The sequence below is a fragment of the Rutidosis leptorrhynchoides genome, chromosome 11, assembly GCF_046630445.1.
Source record: "Rutidosis leptorrhynchoides isolate AG116_Rl617_1_P2 chromosome 11, CSIRO_AGI_Rlap_v1, whole genome shotgun sequence".
Classification (NCBI taxonomy): Eukaryota; Viridiplantae; Streptophyta; class Magnoliopsida; order Asterales; family Asteraceae; genus Rutidosis; species Rutidosis leptorrhynchoides.
The window spans coordinates 366,676,194-366,682,777 of NC_092343.1; the positions used below are offsets into that span (position 1 = coordinate 366,676,194).

The window sequence follows — 6,584 nt, forward strand, 5'->3', positions numbered from 1 at the left end:
TAGTGAACACGTCTAAATGAAGGGCTCTAAATGAGCCGAAATGTAGTAGTGGTAACCTGCAAAATAGTGACACTTGACTTCAATTTTAGTGACTTTGAATACTTGAAAGGTTTAAAGGGGTTCAACTTCTAATAAAAAAAACTAAACTAGTAAACTTTATTATCAAATGTTTAATGGGTTGGTTAAAGATACCAACAAAAACTAAACTATGGTTTAAATTTTTAATGGGCACATTCAAGAATAAATTTTGATTACTTGGGTCAGTTAAAGTAATAAGACTAGAGCTACCAAAATGACAATTCCATGGGTTTCGTCCTTTGCACTGATAGTAAATATTCATGGCTATTGAGGCATAACTTATCAAATTATCAGGCATATAACATGCACCACCTTTCTTCAAGATCCCACAATCAACTTGCGAGCATGCGACATTCACATTTTCTAACAACATTGATGGTGTTGACGATGGTTTCGCCACACGCCCTATTTTCTACACAACAGCCAATTTTTTTTAAACAAAACAAAGAAAAATTGATTCTTTACCATTATGAATTCGAAATAGAGCAACACCTAAAAAAATGAAAAAAAAAAAAAAGATCTCTATATAGACCCTTATAGGAGTAATATTAATGAGAGTAAAAAGGTGAAATAGCACCGGAAAGAAAATGTAATGTTACTCACATTTAAATGCCAAGACCTAGCTTTCTTTGATAAAGAGCGTATACATATGCACACTTTCCTAGTGTCTTTCTTCTCTACAACATCTGACGGGGAAAAAGATCAACACCACTCAATCCCAAAACTTTGCATACCTGCGAAAAAGGAAAACAAAGTTACAGTTATTTTTAATTTACTTAGAATGCATTTAAATCACTGAAAACTATAAATGTTAGCATAATCATAAAAAATCATGTTTTCAGGTACTTGCTTTCAAAAATGAATCAACGTTCGAGTAAGGCCTATATCTCCAACTGCTCTTTCTTGTATCAATCGGTATAAGCTTACGCGCTTTGAAATTGTTGAGCTCCATATATTTAACCAAAAACATATTCCATAAAGCTTTTGAAACTTCAAATCTGTGAAGTCATAAATATAAACTACACTTATAAAGAATCTCTTTACCACTTCATATGTTCTCTAATGGTTTGCATACTAAGATATTCATAATGTTCTCTAATGGTTACTTAATGTGATACACCAGGAAATACTATAGTAAACAGACTGCACACAACTTTATAGTGCAACTTTCTAAGATGTTCAAGGTAAAGTTAAAATGGTGTTTAATTGTGTTACAACAAAACTAACTTTGAAGGAGAAGGGTAAACCATTCCTAATATTACTCGAATATTCCGTTTTATGTCTCGGAAATCATGTTAAAAACACAAAACCAAACACCCCTTCAGATAAATGTCGAGAAAACAACGCAATCCTGAAACTTTGACTTCATCAATTTACATCTCAGAAAACTTGAACTCCTAATATATTTATACAACAAAAAAATAAGGGTAAAATTAATTCAAATACTGTCTAAAAAAAATCAAAACCTACAGCAGCTCGTCGTTAGAAAGTAGATCACATATGCTTAGCTGCTCATCAAATTTTGTGTGTAATACCTCTCCAAGCCATATTCTTGCTCGAGACTATATAAAACACACAAAATAAGAGAAACATCAGAATCTTGAAATCGAAAAATGAAGTTATGCCAATGCTACTTAATTACAATCAACTTATAAGCCCACACAATAGCAAGAAAGTACATAATAAGTAACAAATACCTCAGTACTTTCATTAAAGATAGCAAATAGCAAATTGGCTAATCTAATTAGTTCTTCAATAATGCACAGTTTGACTTTTGAAGTCAATACACCAATCAGTACCCTAAAACTTAACCTTGTTGTTAACAAAATCTTCAATAACACCATTAAACTATCAAAACATTAAAAGCACAAATAAATCTGGGTTGTGTTAAGTAGTAACAATATCCGCATCAATATCTACATCTGAAAACTTCTAAGTTTGACCACAAAGTTGTTAAAATACAATGCAAATTTAGAATAATATGGAATTAGTAAATGTATATGGGTAAAATATCTAGATATTAATATGTATAAGAAAATATCTAGATATTAGAATATGAGAGAAAAATCTAGAAATTGAAATGTAAAAGAAAAATCTAGATATTTGTAGGTTGTAGAAATATCTAGATATTTATATATCCATGGAAATATCTAGGTTCTAGAATGTTCCATGGAGTAGTATAAATATGGGAGGAGATTTCATTTGTGTTGTGTGAAGTTGTGAGAGTGAAATAAGAAGTGAGTTGTGAAGAAGAGAAGAAGAGTGTGAGTTAGCGAAAGTAGAGAAGATAAAGCTTGTAAGTAATATTGTAATTGTAATTTAATATAAGTGTTTTTGTTAAGTTTCCCGATCAAGCCTTAGTTTATGTTTAAGTTCTTAGTGCACTTTTGTTGTTCTTATTATATGGTCGGCTCTGCCGCCTAAGTAATACATGGTCGGTTATACCGCCTAAAGATATATGGTCGACACTGTCGCCTAAGTACATTGTGCACTAAGGATTTATAAAATTAAAGGCTAACCAACGTCAAAGTGTTGGTGTAGTGAGTCTAGTATAGTCTAGATCCTCTATAGTGGTGTGTTGGGCTCGTCGAAGCTTCCAACAATTGGTATCAGAGCGGGTCGTTCGAGACCATTTCTAGTGGAGGAAATCGGTAAACGTTGGACGTTTACATCGACTTGTTTTCACCAAGGCTCTAAGGGAGATTCTGTCGGAGCATAGTTAGGAACTGTGAAAGCTCATCGGTCAGGGACCAAGCTTATTGGACGTTGGACGTCATGATGACAGATCTTGCAAGTACGAGCAGTGGAATCAAGAGTCTCAATAACCACAACTATGGTTATTGGCGGACTTGCATAGAATCCTACCTACAAGGACAGGATTTATGGGAAATAGTTGCTGGCAGTGACACAACGCCTCCACCGAAAGAAAATGCCGAAGCCTTGAGAAAATGGAACATCAAGGCCGGGAAGGCTTTATTTCTATTGAAGACTACAATCGAGGAGGATCTATTGGAGCACATCCGTGACGAGAAAACACCAAAGGCAGCTTGGGAAACTTTTGAAAAATTGTTTTCAAAGAAGAATGAAGCACGCCTCCAGCTCTTGGAAAATGAGCTCGCGGGTATCTCACAAGGAAGTCTGTCTATTTCTCAGTATTTCACCAAGGTGAAATCTATTTGTCGTGAGATATCTCAACTTGCTCCTGAAGAGAAAGTGAGTGATGCAAGGATGAAGAGAATTATCATCCACGGCTTAAGATCCGAGTATAATGGATTTATAGCCGCTGTGAGAGGATGGCCTACTCAACCATCATTAATAGAGCTGGAGAATCTATTGGCTAATCAAGAGGCATTAGCCAAGCAGATGAATGAAGTAACCATAAAAGACGGAGAAGATGCACTTTTCACCAATAAGAAGAAAGCAACATCTCAAAGACAAGAGGCGATTAAAGAAAGTCAAACATATGGATGGAAGAGTCACCCAAAGTCAAAAGGCAACGCTTCAGGGGGAGCTCGGGGAGCTCAACAAGGAAGAAGAGATCATCGCCAACAACATGGAGAAAATGATAAGAGAAAGAATGGTGAATGCTTCAATTGTGGCAAGAAGGGTCATTTTGCTCGAGAATGTAGATTCCCCAAAAGGCGAACTTTCGAAGGAAATGTGGCCGCCGCAAGAGATGAGAAGAAAGAGGTCACATTCGAAGCAACCATTAATGAGGAAACATGGGATGCAGAAGCAGGACTCTCCGTTGAAGCTGACATGGATGATCAAGCTCTTGCAGCAACCTTAAAGTCAAAAATAAACTACAAAGATGATTGGATCATTGATTCTGGGTGCTCAAATCATATGACCAATGATGAGACGAAGCTGCAAGAAATGGAGGATTACAAAGGAAAGAGAGTCATGTTGACAGCCGACAATTCAAGGTTGTCTATTTCTCACATTGGAAAGACAATAATTCCAAGTGAAGGCGACTCTCATAAGCTCCAACTCGAGAAGGTGTATCTTGTCCCTGACCTAAAGAAGAATTTACTGTCAGTACCACAATTGACAGCAGAAGGGAACTATGTGCTCTTTGGACCAGAAGATGTGTCCGTATTCAAGAGAGTAAAGGTGGTTGGCAATCCAGTTATGCATGGAAGAAGAATAGAATCGGTCTATGTATTATCTACTGAAACAGCTTATGTGGATAAGACTCGAAAGAATGAGACGGCTGATCTGTGGCATGAACGTCTTGGGCATGTGGGATACAATAAGTTAAAGGAGATGATGGTGAAACGCATAGTAAATGGACTTCCTCAAATTGATATCCGAACAGATACAATATGTGCTGGATGTCAATTTGGCAAAGCTCATCAATTGCCATTCAAGGAGTCAGAGCATCAGTCCAAGGCACCACTAGAGCTCATACACTCAAATGTCTTCGGCCCAGTGAAACAAACATCACTTGGAGGTATGAAGTATATGGTGACATTCATTGATGACTTCTCAAGGTATGTGTGGGTTTACTTCATGAAGGAGAAGTCAGAGATTTTTCTGAAGTTTAAAGAGTTCAAGAAGAAGATAGAAAGTGAGCTCAATTATAAGATTCGGTGCTTACGTACAGATAATGGAGGAGAATATTTATCAACCGAGTTTAATATCTATCTTGAGAAGCACAAGATCAGAAGGCAATTAACTTGCCCCAATACTCCACAGCAGAATGGAGTGGCGGAACGCAAGAATCGCCACCTTGCCGAAACTTGTCGAAGTATGCTTCATGGTAAGAATGTACCAGGTAGATTTTGGGCCGAATGTATGAGGACGGTGTCGTACGTGATTAGCAGACTCCCACAAACAAAGTTGGGATATATTTCGCCATATGAAAGATTATGGAAGATCAAGCCAACCGTCAACCATCTCAAGGTTTTTGGATGTGTATGTTACGTCTTCGTACCAGATCATCTACGAAGCAAATTTGATAAGAAGGCAATTCAGTGCATTTTTGTCGGTTATGATGAATCAAGAAAAGGATGGAAATGTTGTGATCCAAATACTGTAAAGTGTCATACTTCAAGAAATGTGGTATTTGATGAAGCTTCTTCATGGTGGTCACCTCAAAAGATAGAGCTTCCAGAATCTCATGGATTAGAAGAAGTTCCAGAAGAGAAAGAAGAACATAAAGAGCACATATCGGATCCAATTAAAGAAGGAGATGGATCGTACTCTAAGGAAATGAGTCCATGAAAAACTGGGGTACATCAATCTACATCCGAAGAGGTTCGTCCAAGCAAAATGGATGCCTAGGAGAATGTGCAAGAATTACGGAGATCAACAAGACCGAGGCAACCTAATCCAAGGTATGCCAATGCTGCTCATGTGGATGAATCAATACCTATTGAGCCTTCTACTTATGAAGAAGCAGCACAAAGTCAAGAATGGCAACTGTAGTGACCCGAACTTTTCCATGTTTATATATATTAATTGAGATTGATATTTACATGATTAAATGTTTCCAACATGTTAAGCAATCAAACTTGTTAAGACTTGATTAATTGAAATATGTTTCATATAGACAATTGACCACCCAAGTTGACCGGTGATTCACGAACGTTAAAACTTGTAAAAACTATACGATGACATATATATGGTTATATATATAGTTAACATGTTTTTATTATAAGTATGTATCTCATTAGGTATTTTAACAATGAGTTATATACATAAAAATGAGACTATTAATTTAAGAAACTCGAAAACAATATATATAACGATTATCGTTATAACAACGTCTTAATAGGTACATATGAATCATATTAAGATATTGATACACTTGGTTAATTATGTTAAATGATAAGTAAATATATTATTAAGTGTATTAACAATGAAATACATATGTAAAAATAAGACTACTAACTTAATGATTTCGAAACGAGACATATATGTAACGATTATCGTTGTAACGACATTTAACTGTATATACATCATACTGAGATATATTATATATCATAATATCATGATAATATAACAATTTAATATCTCATTTGTTATAATAAACAATGGGTTAACAACATTCAACAAGATCGTTAACCTAAAGGTTTCAAAACAACATTTACATGTAACGACTAACGATGACTTAACGACTCAGTTAAAATGTATATACATGTAGTGTTTTAATATGTATTCATACACTTTTGAAAGACTTCAAGACACTTATCAAAATACTTCTACTTAACAAAAATGCTTACCATTACATCCTCGTTCAGTTTCATCAACAATTCTACTCGTATGCACCCGTATTCGTACTCGTACAATACACAGCTTTTAGATGTATGTACTATTGGTATATACACTCCAATGATCAGCTCTTAGCAGCCCATGTGAGTCACCTAACACATGTGGGAACCATCATTTGGCAACTAGCATGAAATATCTCATAAAATTACAAAAATATGAGTAATCATTCATGACTTATTTACATGAAAACAAAATTACATATCCTTTATATCTAATCCATACACCAACGA

General features: G+C 35.5%; 1 long non-coding RNA gene across 1 annotated transcript; it reads right to left on the bottom strand.

Annotated features, from left to right (window-relative positions):
- Positions 1-681: 681 nt before the first annotated feature.
- Positions 682-1,642, bottom strand: LOC139876799 (uncharacterized). Its single transcript, XR_011768301.1, has 3 exons — positions 1,549-1,642; positions 929-1,076; positions 682-812 (listed from the first exon to the last, which is right to left on the bottom strand). It is a non-coding gene; the product is annotated as an uncharacterized lncRNA (long non-coding RNA).
- Positions 1,643-6,584: the final 4,942 nt, after the last annotated feature.